This window comes from Camelus bactrianus, chromosome 27 (assembly GCF_048773025.1).
Source record: "Camelus bactrianus isolate YW-2024 breed Bactrian camel chromosome 27, ASM4877302v1, whole genome shotgun sequence".
Taxonomy (NCBI): Eukaryota; Metazoa; Chordata; class Mammalia; order Artiodactyla; family Camelidae; genus Camelus; species Camelus bactrianus.
The window spans coordinates 12,593,969-12,620,674 of record NC_133565.1 but is presented as its reverse complement, the minus strand read 5'-3'; the positions used below and the strand labels follow the sequence as shown (position 1 = coordinate 12,620,674).

General features: G+C 39.4%; 1 pseudogene; it reads right to left on the bottom strand.

The window, feature by feature from the left end:
• Positions 1–1,498: 1,498 nt before the first annotated feature.
• On the bottom strand, positions 1,499–2,832 carry LOC105081143 (tubulin alpha-1A chain-like; annotated as a pseudogene).
• Between the last annotated feature and the right edge of the window lie 23,874 nt (positions 2,833–26,706).

The window sequence follows — 26,706 nt, the reverse complement described above, 5'->3', positions numbered from 1 at the left end:
CCTCAGGCTGTAAACAAGTCTCCATCTGGTCTTTGAGGCTGCTAAGCCCTTAGGTATGGATTCAGGTTTCAACCTCTCCACTGCCTGGGTGCTAAACACTAGAGAATATGGTGGCTGTGGCTCATCCCTGCCTCTCTTCTCCCCAAAACCTTCAGTGTGTTTTCAGAGATGGGTTATGGCACCCTTCCCCTCAGGGCACATCAGCAATGTTATTTTATGGAGGGCCCAGTTTGTTTTGCCATGCATACCCACTCATTCATGGCACCCAGTACCCTGAAGTTCCCCAGTGGTGCCTCAGTGTAGCTGTCCCAGTCCTCTGCCTGGCTTAGGCTGCCTGTCCCATTCCCCACCTGCAGATTTGCCCCTAGGGCTGGAGGTTGCAGAGACTTTCTATACCCAGTTAACTTAGTTCTGTCAGTCAAGGGCTGCTCTGTACAGAACCAAACCTCAGAGGCCCCTCTCCTTCCCACTGACCTCTCCATTGGAGACGGGAGATTTAGCAAATGTATGCTATTCCTCCTTCACCACTCTCTCCCCGCGAGACCGGTCCTGCACTGTTTTGCTTTTTCTTCTTTCTTTTTTCCGTTTTTCCTACCAGATTCTTCATATCTTTGTCTTTTGAAGATGGTGATGTTCTGTCAGCATTCAGCAGGTACTCTGGTTGGCTGCTTGGGTCTGTGGATGTGAGTTCTTGGTGTATTGGTGGAAGAGTGTGTGCTATGAGTGTCCTTCTACTCCACCATCTTGGCCTTTGCCCTCTCCCACCTAGACTTTGTAGTTCCAGGTGAAGGAATGTTTCTGCCAGTAGAAAGAAAAATAATTTTCCAGAGTGGTGGTTAAGACTGACACCCGGCCACTTTGGGCTCCTCATGACTCTGTGTCAACAGGCAAAGAGGGGAGTTACTGCACTGTATGGGGTGACTGATTCTGAAAACTGTCACAGGAGAGCCATACATGGAGAGTATTTAATGTGGTAAAAACATATTTATTCAGAACTATAGTAATAATGAAAAATAGACCTCAATATACAACTGGGCTCAATGAAGAATAGGGAATTGGGAAGAGGAAATCCTGCTGGTGGGGATGGAATATGTGAAACCTAATTAGATATTGAGGGTGATCAGACCTGGAGGATGAAGGCCTCATGCAAAGCACTCTCAGCAGAATTCTTGCTGAGGATTTTACAAGGAGGTACCCATATGGGCCTAGGAGAAGTTTCAAGGATCTGATTAAAGTTTGGTCAACCAACTAATCCTTGTCAGACCCTTCTTTGTAATCTTTGTTTTTTTTAAGACAGGAAATACTTTATTCAAATCCATCAGAGAAATGGATAATTTGGGTCTGTAATAAAGCATTGTGTTTTTAAGCATAAGTCAGTAATTGTATATTGAAATATGCACTGCTATATACAAATTAACTGATCAGACTGCAAATTTTCAATGTTTAAACAGAATATGCTTCTCTGCAAAAGCAGCACCTTTGTGACATTGCGACCTTACTATCCTTCCCCTTCTTCCTCTCCCTCTCCTTCAACAGAATCTATACCAGCCTCCTCATAATGTTTCTCAAGGGCAGCCAAGTCCTCATGGGCCTCAGAAAACTCTTCTTCCTCCGTGACCTCACCCACATACACTAAACAAAGGTATGCTTGTCTTACATCAGGCCAGACTTGTGGTCCAGGTGAGGCCAGGCCTCAGCAATGGCTGTGGTGTTGCTCAGCATGCAAACAGATTACTGTACTTTGGCCAGGTCTCCAAGTACCCTGGTGGGAGGCTGATAATTAATGCCAACTTTGAAGTCAGTGGGGCACCAGTCCACAAACTGGATAGTATGCTTGGTCTTGATTTTGGCAATGGCAGTATTGACATCTTTGGGAATCACATCACCATGGTATGACAGGGAGCAAGACATGTATTTACCATGGTGAGGAGTTCACCATCTGGTTGGCTGGTTCAAAGCAAACATTGGTGATCTGTGATAAAGAAAGCTGTTAATGGTAGGTTTTCTCAGCAGAAATGACAGGGGTATATGTGGCCAGAGTGATGTGGATGTGAGGATAGGGACCCAGTTTGTTCTGGAATTCTTTAAGAACAACATTCAAGGCTCCATCAAACCTCAGGAAAGCAGTGATGTGGGATACAACTTGGCCTATCAACCTATGCAGGTTAGTGTAGGTTGGGTGCTCAATATCGAGGTTTCTACAACAGATGTCATAGATGGCCTCATTGTGTACCATGAAGGCAGAGTGCTCGAGGGTGGTTTGGGTTTTGAGGATGGAGTTGTAGTTCTCAACTACAGCTGTGGAAACCTGGGGCCTGGGTACATGGAGAACTCAAGCTTGGACTTCTTGCCATATTTGACATAGAGATTTTCCATCATCACGGAAGTGAATCCATAACCAGATCCCCCATCAAAGCTGTGGAAAACCAAGAAGCCCTGAAGATCTGTGCACTGGTTAGCTAGTTTCCGAATTTGGTCCAAGACGAGGTCAATGATCTCCTTGCAAATGGTGTAGTGACCATCGGCATAGATATTGGCAGCATCTTCTTTGCCTGTGATTAGCTGCTCAGGGTGGAAGAGCTGGTGTCTTGCTCTTGGTCCCAGTGCAATGACTGTGGATTCCAGGTCTGCTAACACTGCCCTGGGCACATGCTTTCCAGCTCATGTTTCACTGAAGAAGATATTGAAGGAGTCATCTCCTCCCACAATGGTCTTGTCACTTGACATCTGGACATTGGGCTGGATGTTGTGTTCCAGAGAGTAGATCTCCCAGCAGGCATTGCTGATCTGAACAGCAGCCTGGCAAATGTGGATGGAGATGCACTCAGGCATAGTTGTTTTTTAGCGGCTGCTGAACAGATGGTGGAGAGGATGAAGAGAGGTTGCTTCTTACAGCATGACTCTTAGGCAATCATTGTAAGATAACCTGACTGTAGTCTCCATTTTTAACTGAAGTATAGTCAATTTACAATGCTGTTAATTCCTGGTGTACAGCATAGTGATTCAGATATATGTGTATTTTTTAATTATATTTATTAACAGTCATTGCATATATTTCCCTGTGCTATAGAGTAGAAATATGTTGTTTATCTATTTTATATATAGTAGTTAGTATCTACAATTCCCAAAATCCCAATTTATACCTCCCCACTTTCTTTCCTCCCAGGTAACCATAAGTTTGTTTTCTATATCTGTGAGTCAGTCTCTGTTTTGTAAATAAGTTCATATGTATCCTTTTTGCTTTTCTTTTTGATTCCACATATAAATGATATCACATGGTACTTTTCCTTCTGTTTCTGGCTTACTTTACTTAGAATGACAATCTCTAAGTCTGTCCATGTTGCTATAAATTGTATTATTTCATTCTATTTTATGGCTGAAGAGTGTTCCATTGTATATATACACCATGATTTCTTTATCCAGTCATCTGTTGATGGACATTTAGGTTGCTTCCATTTCTTGGCTATTGTAAAGTGTGCTGCTATGAACATTGGGGTTCATGTATCTTTTCCAGTTAGAGTTCCCCCCAGATATATTTGTCAGGCCCCTTCTTGTTCAAGAAAAGAAGAGACAATTGTTTTTCTTTCCTTTTAATAATATAAACTCAATTCTTGTTCAGACACACTTTGTTCATTAAGGACAAATTGAATCATCTGTTAAGACTTGTTAGTACCAGCACCCTCCAGTATTTAATGAAGAGTAGTTTCTATGAATATCAGAGAAAAAAAATAAGAGAAATAATAAAACAAAAATTGGAAACCAGAAAGCAGCCAGTCAAGAAGATATTGGGCTCAAAACCTCTTTAGATAGTGGAGAGAGGGCAGCAGTGGCAATCCAATGGATGTCCCAGGTTTCAGTTTGACTGTCTGTGGTGATGGCCTCAGGTATTCAGGTGAACTTGCTGAGTGTCCCACACAGCAGTAGACACAGAAGTTTCCTATTCATGGTCTGCTGTGAATTCTTTGAAATTTATGATACATTTTTTAGCTTCAACTTGCCAGACTATGGGAAAAGGGCAGTTTTCCTTCACAATGATTCCAAGTCATAAGGGAGAAAAATTGGAAAGGCTAATTTGGAGAGTTTAGTCAGATTTTGCAGGAAAGTAGAATAATCCAGGATTTGTCAAGGACTGCCAAAACATGTGAGATCAGACCCAGAAGTCTACATCATAGTTTTCCATTGAAACAAAAATTTACCTCAATTGTCACCACCTCTTCTATCAGTGAGAATCATGGACAAATTGGTTTGCAAACTAAGCTGATTCATTAAACTTAGTCTGATTACTTCTGTAAATACAGCAAGAATAATGATTGACCACATGGTCTCTTGAGTTTGCTTTGCTGGAAATTTACATAAGGAACCTGAAATCAGACTTTTAAAAGCCTCTGGAGACTATGAAGCCAAGACAAGAGTTTGCACTAGATTTTGTCTACAATACCATATTGATGGATGTGAATTACTGTTTTCTGTACATTCCCCAAATATTCTTTATTTAATAGAAAATATTTTTTTAGATCAGTTATATACTTCTCAGTATCTAAAAATCTCAAACTCCCAGTGTATCCCTTCCCACCTCACTCTACCCTGGCAACCACAATTTTGTATTCTATGTCTGAGTTTGTTTCTGTTTTATATTTAAGTTCATTCCACTAATCTGTCTTCTGGTTCATTGGTACATTGTGGGTTTTTTGTTTTGTTTTGTTTTACAATTTTTATTGATTTATAATCATTTTACAATGTTGTGTCAAATTCCAGTGTAGAGCACAATTTTTCAGTTATACATGAACATATATATATTCATTGTCACAGTTTTTTCTCTGTGAGCTACCATAAGATCTTGTGTATATTTCCCTGTGCTATAGAGAATAATTTGTTATCTATTCTAAATTTTGAAATCCTAGCCTATCCTTTCCCACCCTCTGCCCCTTGGCAACCACAAGTTTGTATTCTATATCTATAAGTCTGTTTCTGTTTTGAATTTATTATAATTATTTTTTTTATGTTCCACTATATGAGCGATCTCATGGCATTTTTCTTTCTCGTTCTGGCTTACTTCACTTAGAATGACATTTTCCAGAAGCATCCATGTTGCTGCAAATGGCGTTATGTTGTCAGTTTTTGATGGCTGAATAGTATTCTATTGTATAAATACACCACTGCTTCTTTATCCAGTCATCTGTGGATGAACATTTAGGCCAAGACATGTTTCCATGCCTTGGCTATTGAAAAGAGTGCTGCTATGAACATTGGAGTGCAGGTGCCATTTTGGAGTAGGATTCCTTCTGGATATATGCCCAGAAGTGGGATTCCTGGGTCATATGGTAAGTCTATCCCTAGTCTTTTGAGAAATCTCCATACAGTTTTCCACAGTGGCTGCACCAAACTACATTCTTACCAGCAGTGAAAGAGGGTTCCATTTTCTCCACAACCTCTCCAGCATTTGTCATTTGTGGATTTTTGAATGATGGCCATTCTGACTGGTGTGAGGTGATATCTCATTGTAGTTTTGATTTGCATTTCTCTGATAATTAGTGATACTGAGCATTTTTTTTTTCATGTGCCTATTGATCATTTGTATGTCTTCCTTGGAGAAATGTTTCTTTAGGTCTTCTGCCCATTTTTGGATTGGGTTGTTTGGTTATTTCTTATTAAGTCATATGAGCTGCTTATATATTCTGGAGATCAAGCCTTTGTCGGTTTCATTTGCAAAAATATTCTCCCATTCTTTAAGTTGTCTTTTTGTTTTACTTATGGTTTCCTTTGCTGTGCAGAAGCTTCTAAGTTTCATTAGGTCACATTTGTTTATTCTTGCTTTTATTTCTATTGCTTGGGTAGATTGCCCTAGGAGAACATTTTTGAGACGTATGTGAGATAATGTTTTACCTATATTTTCTTCTAGGAGGTTTATGGTATCTTGTCTTATGTTTAAGTCTTTGATCCATTTTCAGTTGATTTTTGTGTATGGTGTAAGGAATTATTCTAGCTTCATTGCTTTACATGCTGCTGTCCAGTTTTCCCAACACCAGTTGCTGAAGAGACTGTCTTTATTCCATTGTATATTCTTGCCTCCTTTGTCGAAGTTTAGTTGACCAAAAGTTTGTGGGTTCATTTCTGGGCTCTTTATTCTGTTCCATTGGTCTATATATCTGTTTCTGTAACAATACCATGCTGTCATAATGACTGTAGTTCTACAGTATTGTCTGAAGTCTGGGAGAGTTATTCCTCCAGCCTCTTTCTTTCTCTTCAGTAATGCTTTGGCAATTCTAGGTCTTTGATTTTTCCATATGAATTTTATTATGATTTTTTCTAGTTCTGTGAAATATGTCCTGGGTAATTTGATAGGGATTGCATTCAATCTGTAGATTTCCTTGGGCAGTATAACCATGTTAACAATATTGATTCTTCAAATCCAAGAGCATGGAATACGTTTCCATTTTTTAAAGTCTTCTTTAATTTCCTTCACCAATGATTTATAGTTTTCTGTGCCTAAGTGTTTCAACTCCTTTGTTAAATTTATTTTGGGTGCTATTTTAAAGGGAACTGCTTCTTTACTTTCTTTTTCTGTTGATTCCTCATTAGTGTAAAGAAATGCAACTGATTTTTCAATGTTAGTCTTGTAACTCGCTACCTTGCTGAATTTTTGTATCTGCTCTAGCACTTTTTGTGTGAACCTTTTTAGGGTTTTCTACATATAGTCACATGTCATTGGCATATAGTGACATTTTTACCACTTCTTTTCCAATTTGGATCCCTTTTATTTCTCTCTCTTGCCTCATTGCTGTGGCTAAGACTTCCAAGGCAATGTTGAATAGGAGTGGTGTTAGTGGGCATCCTTGTCTTGTCCCAGATTTTAGTGGGAAGCTTTTGAGTTTTTCACCATTGAGAACTATGATGGCTATAGGCTTGTCATGTATAGCTTTTATTATGTTGAGATATGTTCCCTCTACATCCACTTCATTGAAAGTCTTTGTCATAAATGGTGTTGAATTTTATCAAGTGCTTTTTCTGCATCTATTGAGATAATCATGTGGTTTTTGTCCTTTCTCTTGTTAATATGATGTATTACATTGATTGATTTGCATATGTTAAATCACCCTTCTGCCCCTTGGATGAATCCTACTTGGTCAAGAAGTATAATCTTTTTTATGTGTTGTTGGATTCTATTTGCTAATATTGTGGTGAGGATTTCTGCATCTATGTTCATCAGTGATATTGGCCTATGATTCTCTTTTATGGTAGTGCCTTTACCTGGTTTTGGTTTCAGGGTGATGGTGGCTTCATAGAATGAGTTTGGGAGTATTCCCTCCTTTTCTATCTTCTGGAAGAGTTTAAGGAGGACTTGTATGAGTTCTTCTTTGTATGCTTGGTAGAATTCCCCATTGAAGCCGTCCACTCCTGAAATTTTATTTGTAAGGAGGTTTTTTATTGCTATTTCGATTTCATTTCTAGTGATCGATTTGTTCAAGATGTTAGTTTCTTCTTTGTTCAGTCTTGGTGGACAGTATGTCCATCTGCTCTACTGAAGGAATGTGGTGTTAAAATCTCTGACTATGATTGTATTCCCATCAGTATCTCCCTTTATCTCTGTTAGTAATTGTTTTGTGTACTTAGGTGTTCCTACATTGGGAGCATATATATTAATGAGTGTAATATCCTCATCTTGTATTACTCCTTTAATCATAAAATGTCCTTCTTTATCTTTCTTTATGCCCTTTGTTTTAAAGTCTTTTGTCTGAGATCAGTACTGCAACACCTGCTTTTTTGGCTCTTCCATTTGCATAGAATGTCCTTTTCCATCCTTTCACTCTCAATCTATATGTGTGCTTCTCCCTAAAGTGGGTCTCCTGTACACAGCATATTTAAGGTTCTTGCTTTATTATCCAGTCTGCCACTCTGTCTTTTGACTGGAGCATTTAGTCCATTACCATTTACTGTAATGAATGATAGATGTGTGTTTATTGCCATTTTGAACTTATTTTTGCAGTTGATTTGGTATTTCCTCTTTGTTCCTTTCTTCTTCCTTTTGTGGTTTGGTCATTCTCCTTTGTATTCTCAAGGATTTTATTTAATTTTTGTGACTCCCTTGTAAGTTTTTGGTTTGTGGTTACCCTGTTTTGTAATTCTTTTAAACCATTACTATAACTGTTTTAATTAAATTGGTGATAGTATAATCTCCAACCCATCCTACCGAGAACAAAAAAAAATTTAAAAAGAAAAAAAATACTCTGTATTTTTCTTGCTTTCCTCTCCCACTCTTAATAATTTAAATGTCTTCTTTTACAATTTTGTGGTTTTTTATTTGTAATTCATGATTTATCACCTTTCCAGTTGTGAGTTTCTCATTTCTGTAGCATTCCTGCTGGTTTTTTTATTTAGAGTAGACCTTTCAAGATTTCTTTTGGCATGGGTTTAGTGTTGTAAAGTCTTTTAGTTTTCACTTGTCTGTGAAATTCTTTGTCTCTCTTTCTGTCCTAAAGGATGCCTTGCTGCATAAAGTATCCCAGTCTGCATCTTTTTCTCATTCATGACTTTTTATATATCTTGCCATTCCCTTCTGGCCTGTAGTGTTTGTGTAGAGAAATCAGCTGAGAACATTATGTGGGTTCCCTTGTAACTCACTCTTTTCTTTTCTCTTGCTGCCTTTAGGATCATTTCTTTATCCTTGACACTGGCCATCTTTATTATGATATGTTTTGGTGTGGGTCTCTTTGGGTTCTTCTTGTTTGGGACCCTCTGAGCTTTTTGTACTTGGATATCTTATTCCTTCTTTAAGTTTGGGGAGTTTTCAGTCATGATTTCTTCCATTACCTTTGCAATCCCCTTTGATCTTTCTTCCCCTTCTGGGACCTCTATTATGCACAGATTGGAATGCTTTATATTATCCCATAGGTCCCTTATGTTGTTTTCATTTGTTTTTATTTGTTTATCTCTCAGCTGATTGGGTGGTTTCTGTTGTCCTGTCTTCTAGGTCACTTATTCGTTTCTCTGCATTATGTAGTCTGCTTTGCACAGCCTTTAGATCAGTTCATATCTCAGCCACTGAGTTTACCAATTCTACTTGGCTCTTGTTTATAGCTTCAATTTCATTTGTGACATATTTTATATGTCTAAACACTATTTCTTTTAGTTCAGTACTTTGATCACTCCTTTTTTGAAATCTTGATCTAGTAGGCTGTCAATGTCTATTTCATTGATCCTTCTTTCAGGGGATTTCTCTTTCTGTTTTAATTGGGAGTGGTTCCTCTGCTTCTTCATCCTGCTCATATCTCTCTGGCACTGTGCCTTGTGGTGCATCAGTTATCTATTGTGGCCCTTAAGGAGTTTATTTATTCATCTATATAATGCTTATGTAGGAATAAATTTTTAAAAAGAGAAAGAGAGAGGATTCTAAAAGAAGGGTGAAAAAACGTTTGAAAACTCTATAATCAGTTATAGAAGAGCAAGTTGAAGCAGAATAGCAATTGGTTTGAGATGTCTTTTTGAAACCTTTAAAAAAGGAGAAAAGAGGAAAAAAATTGAAACCTGTGTATAATCAATAACAGGAAATCAAAACCAAGAGAAATAAAAATGAAATAATGTGGATTTTTTAAAATAATAATAATAAAAGTATTTTAAAAGAAAAACTTTAAAGGGATTAAAACTGGAATCATATTAATTGTTTAGCAATTAGAATTTATAAGTTAATAGAAAATAGAAGAGGTAAAAACAGATTTTAAAAAAAGGAGGGGTGAAGGGGGGTGGTGTTCTCCTGGAGACTGTGCACTCTTAATGAGACGTCTTTCTGTCTTCACCCTGTTTTCTGAACTCAGCTTGCCGTTTCCGGAGGCCCTCCATTGGCTACCTCATCTGTGCTGCTCCCTGTGCCTGTGGGCAAGCAGATCGCTCACCCTCCCTACACTGGGTTAGGTGTTGCTGTCCTTCACAGTGGGCAGGCACATCACTCCTCCTCCCAATGCTGCAGTCAGATGTTTCAGACTGGTCATGTAGGCGGGCTGATCTTGCCCCCTCCCAGAGCCGTGATAATGTCATGCGTTCCTGCCTTGCCAGGAAGGCAGGTGACCACCTGCCCTCACCCAGCACCAGTTGCTCCACTGTTCTGTCCTGCTGCCTGCTCCACTTCAGATCAACACTCTGTACTTTGGCTCAGGGAAGACCACAGAACCACCCCGCCCCTGCTCCATTCCAAAACTCAGCTCCTTGTTTGTCTTGACGGCACGAGTTATCTGAGGTACTAAGGCAGAAGGATCCTATCTGCCTCGGGCTGTAGAGAAGTCTTCATCTGGCCTTTGAAGCTGCTGAGCCCTTAGGTGCAGATTCAGGTTTCGACCCCGTCCCCATTTGGGTGCCAATCACTGGAATATATGGCCGCTGTTCCTGAGCCCGTCTCTCTTCACCTGAAAACCTTCTGTGGGTTTTCAGTGATGGGGGTATGGCACCCTTCCCCCCGGGACACATCAGCCGTGTTGTTTTATGGAGGACCCAGGTTGATCTGCACTGTGTACCCACTTAACTATGGCACTCAGCACCCTGCAGTCCCCTGGGACTGCCTCAGTGCAGTCACCTCAGTCCTCTGCCTGGCTTGGGCAGCCTGTCCTGGCCCCCAGCTGCCAGCTCACATCTCAGGCTGGGTGTCACAGGGATCCTGTGTGCCTATTTAACTTAGTCCTTTTGGTCAAGGGGTTTTTCATACAGATCCAAGCCTCAGAGGCTCCCCCTTCATCCCACAGGTCTCTCTGCTGAGAGGGAAGACCCAGCGAACAAGCGCTAGTCCTCCTTTGCCACTCCCTCACCCCAGGACCAGTCCCGCACTGTTTTGCCTTTTCTTCTTTCTGTTTCCCTTTTCTCCTATGAGATTTTTGCCGTCTTTGTCTTTTGAAGAGGACAATGTTCTGTTGGAGCTCCACAGGTCCTCTGGTTGGCTGAGTGGGTCCACAGATGTGGTAGATGTGATTTTTGGTGTATTTGTGGGAGAGGGTCAGCTACGAGTATCCTACTCCTCTTCCTCCATCTTGGCCCCCTTTGTCCTTTTTTTAAGAGACTCATTTATTCTATTCTTAGTTCCTTCTATTGTGTTATTTATTTTGGTGATTTTGTGCTTCAACTCTATATGTTCATTCTTTATATTTTCCAACTCTGCTCAAAATTTTGGTCTGTGCATCTATACTCCTCTTGAGTTCTCTGAACACCTTCACCATCATTACTTTCAACTCTTCCTCAGATAAATTACTTATCTTCTTATCATTTATTTCTTCTTCTGGGATTTTAATCTTTTGCCTTTGTTTGGGAGATATTCATTTGCTGTCTCATATCATCTATCTTTCTATGTGTTTGTGGGTTCCTTCCACAGTCTGTGGGATTGTTGTTTTATTATTTCAATTATCTGCCCCTTGTGGATGAGGCTGGGCTAGAGGCTTAATGAGCTGGTGCCTGCCCACTGCTGTGTGAAGCTTGGTCCTGGACCTCTTGTGGGTAGGGCTGTGTCTAGAGGCCTTTGTGACTTAGGAAGTCTGCTGATAGATGTGGCTGTGTTCCCACCCTTATGTTGTTTGATCTGAGGCTTCCAGACTGTTGGGGTGGCTGTGTCTTGGTACTAATGATCCCATCAAGATGTCAGCCTCCAAGAAAGCTTATGCAAATGAACACACTCAGAATATCCACCATCAGCATTTATGTCCCCTGTGTTAAACACAGCCATCCCCTACATCCTCAGGGGATCCTCCATATCCAGCGAGCAGGCCAGGCCCAGCTTCCTAAGAAATCACTGTCTTTGCCCTTGGCCTTGGTGCACTTGAATTTCTGTCTACACTTCCCAAGGAAATGGAGTCTCCATTTCCCCCAGTACTGTGGGACTTTCAGAACCAAGCCCCCTGGACATGAAAACCTGTCCTGGGATCTCCTCTTCCCAATGCTGGGACCAGAGCTGGGGAGCCTAATGTTGAGCTTAGAACTCTCACTCCTGTGTGAGGGCCTCTGTGACTTAACAAATCTTCAGTCTCTGGGTTGCCCACCTGGAGGGTGTGGGGCCTAATTATGTCTTGAGCACACTCCTCCTACTGCCCTGCTGTGGTTCCTTCTTCATGTTTCCTGTTGCAAAATATTTTTTTGTATGTTCCAGTCTTTTTAACATTCAGTTGTGGTTTCATTGTAGTTGCAAGGAGAGGAGAGATTGTCCTACCACCCCATCATCTTGACTGGAAATCCTGAACTTGTATACATTCACCAAATATTCTGAGGTTCCTGGTCCTGATGGAAAGTGACTTTCTTTACTGACTTAAATTGTGAAACCCCATAAGCCAAGTTCAGGCCAGATTTTCCAATGAGGACTTTGTAAGAACTGGGTCCTTAAAGTCAACCTTAGTTACTTAAAGTTCTTAGGTCATATCTGGCTTGGTGCATATCAATTTCAAATACGATATTCCAGTCAAAGCATTGGTATTATAGTAAATGTTTCCAATTCTGTCCTGTTGCAAGGAGAAGAAATATTATTGTGTTACCAGGAAATGGAAAATAAGAATTATTTTGGTTCTTAGTCACCTGAAAAAAAAAGGAATTTTTGAAGAGTCAAAAAGTGTAATATAAGTAAGATTTTGTATTAGTGAATTTAAAAAGTAGTGAAATATAGTACACTCCTAGAAATTGGGAGCAGGCCAATCCAAGAGAGGAAAAATGGCATTTTTCTTTATTTTTCCTGTTTTTACATCCTGGTTTCATGATTGATTGATTGATTGACTGAAAACTCAAGTTTCAACGGACCTCACTGCTGTCCCAGACAAGTTGTCTGTCACTGGGCAGGTGGTGAGTGAACTGTCGGTGCCTATCAAGGGGCTTGTATAAAAGCTGTCTTGGCTGATTGGTTGATTATCTCTTTGTATAGCCATTTGAAGTTTGATTTGGGGTGTTTCTTGAAAAGCAGTTGCAGATTTCTAAGAGGTTCACAAGAATATGTGGCTCCCATCCATGAAACATATCTCAACAAGGTTTTCCAGGGGTTTGCCAGTGAGATCTGTTAAAGCCCCTAGAGAAATGGATAAAGTCTCATGACATAGGTGAAAGGGAAGAAACTCATCTGGTGATGCTAATAGTGTAGCAGGAATGAGTGTCCCAGAAACAGAGACATTGACCTCTGGGTTTTAGAGCATCTGAGAGCCAGAAATGTTCCTTGCTTTTTAAAAGATCAGAAACTTGGCAGTTAGTGTATGCTTGTATAGAGGCCCCCAGAGTTAGCTTAAAATCTTCCACCAGGAGAGTGGAGAGAGCTCCCAACACTTAGACACGAAGGCCATCCTTGATCAGTGGGACCTAGCTCCTTGGAGATGTTTCCCTTAGGCTGTTGGTTAGAACCCAGTCATTGAGTAAGGACCCCCAAGGCAATTCGTCCTCTCTCATGAATGTATAACTTGAAGGGCCTTTTGGGATCTGGAAGACCCAAGGCTGGGGATTTTACTAGCAGATTTTTTTTTAATTTTTCCATTGCTTCCTGTTGGGAAGGACCTTACTGGAGTGGTACAGAGTCATCCTTGCCATTTAAACTGTCATACAGAGTTTAGTCTGTACCAAAGCTTACAGTAACCTGTTAGTCCAAGAAATGAACGGAGCTGTTTTCAAGTAGAGGGATTAGGGAGTTGTAAGATTGTCTAAATTCACCCAGGGGAATGGCTATGGTTTTCAGGAGTCAGAACAACTGCTACATAAGTTACCTCTAGTTTGACCATTTTTGCCTTGGACCTGTAGCATTTATGTCCCTGCTCAGCCAAGAAGTTGAGTTTGGATTGTTATGCTGAGTGGCTTGTTTTTAGGTAAGGGAGTAGATAAGTAGGAAATTTACATACTGGGGAATAGTTCCTTTTTCAATCTGTAAGTCCTGTAAATATTGAGCCAAAGCTTCCCCAAAGAGGTGAGTGTTGTCTCTAAATTCCTGTGGTAGTACTGTCCAGGTTAGATGGCATTGATAGCAATTGGGTGATTCCCACAGAAAGGCAAATAAACATTGGGATTGGGGACTCAGAGGTATACAAAAGAAAGCATCTTTGAGATCTAAGGTGGTATACCAGTGGGTTCCTGGAGGTATGTCTCCCAGTAACACACAGGGCTTTGGAACTACTGGATGAAGAGGTACTACTGCCTCATTTATGATTCATAAATCCTGCACCAGTCTATAGGCCCTATCTTTTAAATGACTGGAAGGATAGAGGAATTGTAGGGGGAAAAATTGTGTCCCCGCTCAGCCAAGAAGTCAGGAGTTTGAATTGCATGTTGGTTGGCCTGTTCTTGAGTAAGGTAGCAGATAAGTAAGTCTTCTATACTGGAGAATAGTTCCTTTTTCAAGCTGTAAGTCCTGTAAATCTTGGGCCAAAGCTTGCCCAAAGAGGTGAAGGCTGTCTCTAAACCCCTGTGGTAGTGCTGTCCAGGTTAGCTGTTGTTGATACACATTAGGTGAGTCCCACTGAAAGACAAATAATTATTGGAATTGAGAACTAAAGGGTATGCTGAAGAAAGCATCTTTAGATCTAAGACAGTGTACCACTGGGCTCCTGGAGGTATGCTTTCAGTAATACACAGGGGTTTGGGACCACTGGATGAAAAGGCAATACAGCCTCCTTTATGATTTTTAAATTTTGGACTAGTCTATAGGCCTCATCCTTCTTAATGACCAGAAGGATATGTGTTTTGTAGAATCAAGAGGAGAAGGGTCTGGAGAAGGAAGTCGGGACTGAGTAGGTGACCCCAGTATCCAAAAGGAAAGTTATTGTCCTACCTGCCAAATCCATTTTTTCCCCGTGGCTCTAGCCCTGTTGTGAAGATCTCTTACATTGGGATTTCCTGGATGGGGCTTCTTTAGTCCCCGAAAACAATCTGCAGGTTGCAGGCTGGTTCTCCCTCACAGGCTGTTTGGCTTGAGGGACAGAGGGCCAACCAATGACCTTGCTTGTTACACCAAAAGTAGGTACACCTTGGAGATTTGTCCTTATGAGGACATTTATTGGCCCACTGACCAGGTCAGTGTCAGATGTATTGATCATCAGGTGTATCTCAGGCTCTGGGACCTGAGGACTTAGGGACGGTGGCTGGCCTTGAAGGGCTCTAATTATTTGGGCATGCCTGGCCTCTTTCTTTCTTTCCTTCTTTTGAGACTTGGCCTCCTGTACCTGACCTAAGAAAAAAACAAAAAACAAACAAAAAAAAAAAAACACAAAAAACTCAATAACCTGTGGCAGCAATGGTTAGCATTTATCAAGAGTTACTCTGGGTTCCTGGATTACTTTTTGAGTTTTTGTGTAATACCGGGGGCACATTGGGTAAGAAATTTATTCTTTAAACAAGGGGTATATGGTAAGGAAAGCAGGGAAGGATATACATTTAAGGGAGTGTGCCTCAAGGAGTTATTGGGGACAGCAGGTTGCTGAGAGTAACCACGGCCAAGGTGGTTATTTTGCATTTCTTTAGAGATCATTGCTTCCCTCAGCTGATAAAATATTTGGATGTATGGTATTTTAGACCATTTGCCTTGTTTACTGTAGAAGAGATTAAGCTGGAGCATGGTTGTTAAGTTTATGCACCTATTTATGGGCCATGCTTGTGGCTAATATGTAGCCAGTGGAGTCCCAGTGGGGATCAACTGTTGCCTTTCCATCTGAAGGACCGGATACTAGGGAAAGGAGGGTCTTCAGAGTTCAGCTTCCCAAGGTGAAGCCCGCAGGCTATAGTCTGAGTCTCAGTCTTCTACCTGTAGCCTAGAGTACCCTGAAGCCATGGACAAAAGTGAGCCTGGAGTCCCAGGGCCCTTGGTCTGCAGAAAGAAGACCTGGCATCCAAGCCTCCTCTCTGAATGGGTACAGCAGCCACAGTCTTACTATGACCTGGGAGTTTTCACAGTCCAAGGAAATAGTCAATTTTAACCCCATGGGTGGTCAGTGATCCAGGAGCAGAATTGCTGCTTAACTGGGATAGCCAGAGACAGGGGGAGCAAAAATAGAGGAGTGAGTTAGGGTTAGAGGCTTCCTATGGAAGTTCCTGAATTGGGAAGGCAGTAGGAGAGAAGAACTTGAGCTGGGATTCCAGCAGCACAGTTTTCTAAAGCAGAGATGTTTTCTTGCCTGAGAGAGTGTCCCTGGAGTGATATAAAGCCAGAAAGAAGTCAGAGATATTTCAGCCCATGGTTGCTGTCCATGGTGGTGTTTTCTAGAAAAGGCCACCAGGGAAAATGTTACTCAAGCTATGTACAAAAGAGTTGGCCAAATACTTGCTGGCCAGTGAATAAAGAAAACAGGATATGATTATAAGAAAGCCCAAGTCGCAATAGGTTAAAATAGTGGCAACAAGTGTGTGGCCCCAGCCACATTACGGAACTGAGAGTTTTTTTTTTTTTTTTTAAGTCAGATAGTAAGTTAATAACAGCCCAGGAGGGAGGCATCCTTGTTGGAGCCATAGGATGTTGCAGTGACCAGTGGGAAAAAGACAATTAGATATTGAAGGTGGGTGTTTTTTACAGAACTCAACAGCATAGGTCAGAAAGCAGAAGCAAGGATCCCCAGCAAAGGATAGAGACCAGTATATAAAAGTGTGAGTGATAAAATAATTGGTATACAGGCCTGGTTTGGTGTCTTGGGTCAGCTGTCTACCTCAAATGTCATCTTCTCTTCCTGATTTTGTAGCTTCTCCTTTGTCTGAACATTGTTTTAAGGTGGTCAGTATTCTTCTCTATAGGCCAGTCCAGTGAGAGGGCCAGAAGTGATTAGTTTACTGTGTTCCTGGAGTAACCCTGTTTATCTCCAGTTGGATCTCCGTGGCAGGCAGTCCTGGTTGAGGTAGAGTGCACTCGGGCAGTTGTGCATGTGGCTGGACATAGGGGAAGGTGGTGCATGGCCTTAGTAACCTTGCACTGCAACCTGCCCAGTGCAGGGACCCAGATGGGCCACTTACTGCCTGACCGGCTCATCAGCACTTTGAGCTCCACACCCTGTATCCTCACTCCACCGTCCACAGCCAGTACCAGGAGCACTCACTCTGCTGGTCCCTGGGAGGGAAGGGAAAATAAAGGAAGAAAGATTTGGTTTAAGCACACCATCCAAGTCACAGCACCAAAATTTATGTTACCAGGAAAAGGTAAATAAAAATTATCTCAGTTTTTAGTCACTCAGAAAAAAAATTTTTTTTTTCACAAGAGACAAAAAGTGTGATATAAGCAAGATTTTTTATTAGTAAAGTAAAAAAAAACAGTGAAGGATAGTAGTACACTCTTGAAAATTGGGAGTGGGACAATCCAAGAGAGGGAAAACTGCACCATTCCTTTTTTTTTTTTTTCTGTTTTATATCCTTGTTTCATGATTGATTGATGAATTGATTGATAGATAACTCAGATTCCCTATGCTGTCATTGATTGAAAGCTCAGGTTCCTTGTGCACTGGTTAATTAGACAGATCAGGTTCCTTCTGTTCTGGATTGTTCTTTTCCCTTTCCTCTGCCCCTGCTTAGTGCTCATTTCTACCTAAACCACCTAACAATTGAACTTATGCAAATAACTATATTGCCAAAAATATAAGGACACTCATTGAGACTTTAGAATTCTGTATGTTCATATAGGGATAAAAAGGGATTGTTATATGTTTGTTCACAAAGGTATAATTTACCAAATTGCAGAAAGTTACACCTAGCTTAAGATTAAAGGATTTCCTTCAATATGGAAAAGAAAACATAAAAACAAAACAACAACATAAACACCTAGGGATGTTTCAAAAAATTTCTAAAACATCATAATTTCCCCCGTCAGTTCATTCAGTCACAGGGAATTCATTTTTATTCTACATGATTGGTGGTTAACGGTTTTAGTAACTCATCAATGTTGTCATTCCTTCTGATAGTCTTACTCAGTCTAGTGACATGGATTCAAATTTGTTCTCCTTCTGCCAACACAAAGCATTCGTGCCTGTAGCTAATTGTAAAAGCTTTCAGAAAAAAATTCAAAGTAACAAATTAACTGTTTGTGAGTGGTAAATGACTTAAAATGGTCATGGTTACAGTTCTTCTGAGAGCTCACTGTATAAAGGAAATTAGTTATTTATGTGGCAGGCAACATTATAACATAATAATATCTGGACAACTAGTGTTGACATATTTCTACGTGCCTCATACCATTCCTGAAGTACCTGTATCAGTGATATATATCCACTTCATATAACCTAAGAAGATTTATCATCAGTATTATGTGATAGTGTTTTCCATGTAACTTAACATACCAAATAAACCAGAATATTTCTGCATCTCCCTTTTCCAAGGTGAGGGGCAAATCTTTGGAGATTTTTCTGGGAAATCCAAAGTCAGTTTGAAGTAAAAAAGACTCCCTTTAAAAATTGATTTTGGAGGGAGGAGGCCAAGATGGCGGAGTAGAAGGATGCTTGTAGCTCACCCTTTCCCACAAATACACCAAGACTCACATCCACAGACCCACTCAGCCAACCAGAGCACCTGCAGAACTCCGACAGAACATCGTCCTCTTTAAAAGATAAAGGCACCAAAAGTCTGGTAGGAGAAAAGGTAAAAAGAAAGAAGAAAAGGCAAAACAGAGCTGGACAGGTCCTGCAGGGAGGGACCGGCAAAGGAGGACTGGCGCTTGTTCACTGGGTCTCCCTCTCCAACTGAGAGGCCAGCAGGATGGAGGGCAAGCCTCTGAGGGTTGGATCAGTACCAAGAAGCCCTTGACTGACAGAACTACATTTTACGGGCACAGAGGGTCCCCGCGACACCCAGCCTGAGATGCGACCCTGGAGCTGGGGGCAGGGCCAGGCTACCCAAGACTGGCGGAGGATGGGTTCGGCTGCACTGAGGCAGCCCTGAGGACTGCAGGGGACTGAGTGCTGTGGCTGTGGGTGCACAGGGCAGAACAACCTGGGCCCTCCATAAAACAACACTACTGATGTGCCCTGGGAGGAAGGGTGCATACCCATCTCTGAAAATCCACGGAAATTTTTCAGGTGAAGAGAGGCGGGGCTCAGGCACAGCCACCGTATCCTCTGGTGCTTAACACCCAGGTAGGGGTGGGGGTGAAACCTGCATCCACACCTAAGGACTTAGCAACCTCAAAGGCCAGACAGAGACTTGTCTACAGCCTGAGGCAGATAGGATCCTTCTGTCCTGGTCCCTCAGAGAACTTGCTCTGCCAACACAAACAAGGAGCTGGGTTTTGGCCCGGAGTAAGGATGGGGCTGTTTCTCGGTCTTCCCCAAGCCCACCTGTGGAGCACCAACTTGAGGCAGAGCATGCAGAAGCACAGAACAGTGGAGCGACTGGCTCCAGAGGAGAGCGGGTGGCCCCCCACCTTTTGGGCAAAAATGCAGCCCTTGACCACGGTGCTGGGAGAGGACGTGACACGCCCTCCTACATGGCCAGTCTGCAACATCTGACTGCGGCACCGGGAGGGGAAGAGACCCACCTTCCCACAGCAAAGGAGAGCTGCTCCAACGCAGTGTTGGGAGGAGGAGCAATCTGCTTGCCAACAAGTACTGAGAGCAACACAGAAAAGGGCGCCAACAGAGGGCCTCTGGAAACAGCAAGCTGAGCTTCCAAAACAGGACAAAGACAGAAGGACTTTGCATTAAAATACAGTCTCTGGGAGAATATCGACCCCTCCCCCTTTTTTAAAATCTGTTTTACCTGTTCTATTTTCTAATACCCTTTTAATTTTTACTTCATAAACAATTTATATACCCAGTTATAATCCCTTTTAAATTTTTTAAAAATATTTTTATTATTATTCTTTTTTAAAATCCACATCATTTCATTCGTATTTCTATTGGTTTTGATGTCTTGTTATTGATTATACACAGGTTTCAAATATATCTTTTCCTCTTTTCTCCCTTTTTTTTTTTAAAGGTTTTTAAAGGACTTCTCAACCTGATTGCTATTCTGCTTCAACTTGCTCTTCTATTATTCATTATACAATGTTTTCAAACCTTTTTTCTCCTATCTTTTAAAATTCTTTCTCTCACTTTCTCTTTATTTTTTCTAAGTTTTATTCCTACATAGGCATTAGATAAATAAACCCCTTAAGAACCACAGTAGATAACTGATACTAGATAAACCACAGTGCCAGAGAGGTGTGAGTAAGATGAAGAAGCAGAGAAATCATTCCCAATTAAAAGAACAAGAGAAATCCCCTGAAAGAACAGTCAATGAAATAGACATTGATAGCCTACTAGATGAAGATTTCAAAAAAGGAGTGATCAAAGTGCTGAAGGAACTAAAAGAGATAGTGTTTGTAGATATAAAATATGTCAAAAATAAAACTGGAGCTATAAAGAAGAGCCAAGTAGAATTGGTAAACTCATTGGCTGACATGAGGAATGATCTAAAGGCTGTGCAAAGCAGACTAGATAATGGAGAGGAACGAATTACTGACCTAGAAGACAGGACAATAGAAAGCACCCAATCATAGCAGCTATAACATAAACAAATGAAAACAGCATAATGGACCTATGGGATAATATAAAGCATGCCAACCTTTTCATTAAAAGGGGTCCCAGAAGGGGAAGAAAGGTCAAAAGGGATTGAAATGGTTTTTGAAGAAATATTGATTGAAAACTTACCAAACTTAAAGAAGGAATCAGATATCCAAATACTGGAAGCTCAGAGGATCCCAAACAGGAAGAACCCAAATAGACCCACAACAAGACATATCATAATCAAGATGACCAGAGTCAAGGATAAAGAAATGATCCTAAAGGCAGCAGGAGAAAAGTAAAGAGTGAATTACAAGGGAGTCTCCATAAGGCTCTCAGCTGATTTCTCTACACAAACACTACAGGCCAGAAGGGTGTGGCAAGATATATTCAAAGTCCTGAATGAAAAAAAAAAAAGATGCAGCCCAGGATACTTTATCCAGCAAGGCTATCCTTTAGGACAGAAGGAGACATAAAGAATTTCACAGACAAGATAAAGCTACAAGAGTTTAGCAACACTAAACCCAGGCTAAAAGAAATATTGAAAGGTCTATTGTAAATAGAAAAGCAGCAGGATGCTATGGAAATGAGAAACTCACAACTGGAAAGGTGATAACTCATGAATTATAAATAAAATGAACAAGAAATTATGAAAAAAGACATACAAATCATTGAGAATGGGAGAGGGAGGCAGAAAATATAGAATTTTTTCTGTTTTTTTTAAATACTTTGTTCTCAGTAGGATGGGTTTGAAATCATGTTACTATCAGTTTAATAAAAACAGTTATCCTAATTGGCTAATAGACTTACAAAAAAGGGTAACCACAAGCCAAAAACTTATGTTAGTCACAAAAACTAAATAAAATCCATGATAATACAAAGGAAAATTACCAAGCCACAAAAGGAAGAAGAAAGGAACAAAGGGGAAATACCAAATCAACAGCAAAGGTAAGTTCAAAATGGCAATAAACACACATCTATCATTAATTACTGTAAATATTAATGAACTAAATGCTCCAATCAAAAGACATAGAGTGGCAGACTGGATAATAAAGCAAGAATCATCAATATGCTACATACAAGAGAACCACTATAGGGAGAAGGACACATATAGATTTGGAGTGAAAGGATAGAAAAGGATATTCCATGCAAATGGAAAAGCCAAAAAAGCAGGTGTAGCAGTGATTTCAGATGAAATAGACTTTAAAACAAAGGCTATAAAAAAAGATAATTTTTATGATTAAAGGAGTGATACTAGATGAGGATATGACACTCGTTAATATATATGCCCCCAATATAGAAGCACATAACTACATAAAACAATTAAACAGAGATAAAGGGGGTATTGATGGGAATACAATCATAGTTGGAGATTTTAACACAACATTAACATTACTAGACAGATCTTCCAGACAGAAAATAAATAAGGCAACAGAGAAACTAAATAATACAATAGAAAAATTAGATTTGGTGGATATTTTCAGAGCATGACATCACCCCAAAATAGGATATACATTCCTTTCAAGTGAACATGGAATATTTTCTAGGATTGATCATGTACTTGGACACAAAAGAAACCTCAACCATTTTAAGAAGATAGAAATTATCTCAAGCATCTTTACTGACCACAATGCCATGAAACTAGAAATCAACAACAGAGAAACAAAGGAGAAAAAAAGGAATGCATGGAGATTAAACAGTATGCTATTAAAAAAAACACTGGGTCAACAAGGAAATCAAAGCAGAAATTAAAAAATACCTTGAGACAAATGACAATGAAAGCACAACCACACAAAATTTATGGGACACAGCAAAGGGAGTGCTAAGAGGGAAGTTTATAGCGATACAGGCCTTCATCAAAAAAGAAGAACAATCTCAAATAAACAATTTAACCCACCAGCTGAATGAACTAGAAAAAGAAGAATAAAAAAACCCAAAAGGCAGCAGAAGGAAAGAAAATATAAAGATTAGGGAGGAATTAAATAAAATAGAGATTAACAAGAACATAGAAAAAATCAACCAAACCAAAAGCTGTTTTTTTGAAAAAGTAAATAAAATCCAGAAACCTCTGGCAAAACTCACAGAGAAAAAAAAAAAAGAGAGAGAGAGAGAGCACAAATTAGCAAAATAAGAAAGGAAAATGGAGAAATTGTAACAAACAACATAGAAATACTTAATATCATACTAGAATATTATGAGAAACTATATGGACCCAAACTGGATAACCTAGAGGAGACGGACTAGTTTCTGGAAACATACTGTCCACCAAGACTGAACCAAGATGAAACTGACCACTTAAACAAACGATCACTAGAAATGAAATCGAAATAGCAATAAAATCCTCCCTACAAATAAAAGTCCAGGACCAGACTGCTTCACTGGGGAATTCTACCAAACATACAAAGAAGGACTCAAATGAGTCCTTCTCAAACTCTTCCAGAAGATTGAAAAGGAGGGAATACTCCCAAACTCATTCAATGAAGCCACTATTGCCCTGATACCAAAACCAGGCAAAGACACTACCAAAAAAAAAAAAAAAAGAATTATAGGGCAATATCACTGATGAACATAGATGATAAAATCCTCACCAACATATTAGCAAATAGAATCCAATAACACAGAAAAAAGTATCAATCTGTTGATTCATTGTTAGTGTAAAGAAATGCAACTGATTTTTGCATGTTAATCTTGTAACCTGCTACCTTACTGATTCTTTGATCTGCTGTAGTAGTTTTTGTGTGGACTTTTTAGGGTCTTCTATATATACTAACATGCCCTCGGCATATAGTGACACATCTACCTCTTTTCCAATTTGAATCTCTTTTATTGCTCTCTCTTGCCTGATTGCTGTGGCTAGGACTTCCAAGACAATGTTGAATAGGAGTGGTGATAGAGGGCATCCTTGTCTTGTCCCAGATTTTAGTGGGAAGCTTCTGAATTTTTCACCATTGACTACTATGCTGCCTGTAGGTTTGTCACATAAAGCTTATTATGTTGCAATACGTTCCCTCTATACCCACTTTGGTGAGAGTTTTTATCATAAGTGGGTGTTGACTTTTATCAAATGCTTTTTCTGCATCTATTGAGATAGTCATGTGGTTTTTGTCCTTTCTCTTGTTGATATGATGTATTACATTGATTTATTTGTGTATGGTGAAACTCCCTTATGTCCCTGGGATGACTCAAAATGGATCAAAGACTTAAACATAAGACAAGATACAATAAACCTCCTAGAAGAAAATATTGGCAAAATTTTATCTGACATACATCTCAAAAATGTTTTCTGAGAACAATCTACTCAAGCAATAGAAATAAAAGCAAGAATAAACAAATGGGGCCTAACTCGACTTACAAGCTTCTGCACAGAAAAGGAAACCATAAGTAAGACAAAAAGACAATCTGCAGAATGGGAAAAAGTTTTGCAAATGAAACAGACAGATGCTTGATCTCCGGAATATATAAGCAGCACATATGACTTAATAAGAAACAACCAAACAACCCAATCCAAAAATGAGCAAAAGACCTCAACAAATAATTCTCCAAGGAAGACAACAAATGATTAATAGGCACATGAAAAAATGTTCAATATCACTAATTATCAAAGAAATGCAAATCAAAACTACAATGAGGTAATACCTCACAACAGTCAGAATGGCCATGAGTCAAAAATTCGGAAATGATAAATGCTGGGGTGGCTGTGGAGAAAGGGGAACCCTCCTAAACTGCTGGTGGGAATGCTCTTTGGTGCAGCCACTGTGGAAAACAGTATGGAGATTCCTCAATAGACTAGGGATAGACTTACCATTTGACCCAGGAATCCCGTTCTTGGGCATATATCCAGAAAGAACCCTACTTCAGGATGACACCTGCACCCCAATGTTCATAGCAGCATTATTTACAACAGCCAAGACATGGAGACAGCCTAAATGTCCATCAATGGATGGCAGGATAAAGAAGATTTGGTATATTTATACAACGGAATTCTACTCAGCCATAAAAACTAACAACTTAATACCATTTGCAGCAACATGGATGTTCCTGGAGAATGTCATTGTAAATGAAGTAAGCCAGAAAGAGAAAGAAAAATACCATATAAGATCGCTGTATTTGGAATCTTAAAAAAAAAAAAAAAGAAACACAAATACAAAACAGAAATAGACTCATAGACATAGAATACAAACTTGTGCTTGCCAAGGGGGTGGAGGTTGGGAATAGATAGCCTTGGATTTCAACATTGTAGAATAGATAAACAAGATTACACTGTATAGCACAGGGAAATATACACAAGATCTTATGGCAGCTCACAGAGAACAAAATGTGACAGTGAATATATATATGTTCATGTATAACTGAAAATGTGTGCTCTCCACTGGAATTTGACAAAAATTGTAAAATGATTATAAATCAACACAAAATGTTAAAAAAAATTGATTTTGAGGAGTTATAAGCAATGTCAAAATATTTGAATGCTTGACCAAATATGATCCCAGGCAACTGTGAAATCATAGTTGGCTATGTATTTAACCAAAATGACAGCTAAATATTTCAAAAGCAAATCGAGAAAGTGACATGGTTGTAAAAAATGTAGCTCTTTTAAATAGACAAAGAGTATTTTTGAAGTAATCAAGTAAATGATAAAGACAACCTGAAGTAGAGGAATGATTTTAAAACACAAAATCTTGGTTCCTCAGGCAGAATACTTAGGTAAAAGAAAATACTTTTTTTGTGCCATTTCTTAGTAATGCAAACCTGTAATCTAAGAAAACATTGGTTCTGTAGAATGGCAGGCAACTAAATTCTGATATTGCATCGGTGTACTAGTATTTATATGGCTAACTATATAAGCTTATAAGTAAATCCATTGAAATTAGCCAGATATGACCATACATTGTAAGATTCCTTTTAAAGATTCTTTTCCCACAAACTTTCTACAACTTTTGTTTTGTTTTTCTTTTAATATCCATTCCAATTTTGTCTTATATATTCCCTCTTTTCTATTCTGGAATATTAACCGTTAATCATTAATTATTCCATTTTTGATGAATCATTCTACTTCAGGCCAAAATTGTTCATTGTTTCCTTTAACAGAAACACATACTTCATCACTCTTCTCATCAAAAAAAAAATCTTACTTTCATTGCTTACACAGTTTTTCTTTACCCTTATTAGTCCCAGTAGTTTCATGTACATGTATTATGAGAGTATCTCAAAATTAGTCCTTTCTTTCACAGAGAAAAATCTAGAAGTATGCAGTTATTAGTTTTGGTCCAACAGTATCATTCTGTAGCAAATTTATGAATACATCATTTCATAATTTTCTAGTGGCTTATGTCCTTTTCTTATGTGTAATTAATTCTTAAATTTATATTAAATTTGACCTGTATACACAGGAAACCATCACCACTCTCAAGACAGTGACCACATCATTACCCCAAAAGTTTCATTGTGACCCTTGGCTGTCTCTCCACTTTGTCCCCCTCTGCCTTCTTATCCCCAGGTCACTACTGAGCTACTCTCCATAACTATAAATTAGTTTGCACTTTCTAAATTTACTTCAGTGGAATCATACAGTATGTACTTTTTGTATACTTGATTTCACTTAGCATGATCACTTTGAGGTTCCTCCATGCATGCGACATTGTCAAAGTAAAATTTCTCATGCTTATTAACAGACCCCCAAATATTTAGACTTTCTAACCCTTGTAAAAACAAGATGCCAAGGAGATAAACATATCCAGTAATTAAACTTCCATAATTTAACCTTATTAAGGAAGGTTGTAGGTAGTCAATGAATATCCATTTTTTACCTTGCAGTCATATAGCTTTAAAGTTCAAGTTACCAAATAAGTTAATCAAACTGCTTTTATGTGAACAATTATAAGCATAAATATTAAAAAACAAAAATATGAAAAACATGACCATTATGTAACATGTTATAAATTATACAAAACATAAAACACTTATGAGAGTATTTCCTTATACATTTTATATGGTTTACATCTGCTTAATTCATTTCAGTTTAACAATTAATTTGATTTAGTTGTGAAAGTTTCATGAGCTACACAACACATCAAGCCATTATCCTAAATTTTTTTTTTGGCATATTAAGTAAGTACCAAATATCAGAAGCAATCAACATAAATAATTAAACAAATCAAAACTACAATGGGGTATCACCTCACACCAGTCAGAATGGCCATTATTCAAAAGTCCACAAGTGACAATTGCTGGAGAGGCTGTGGAAAAAAGGGAACCCTCCTACACTGCTGGTAGG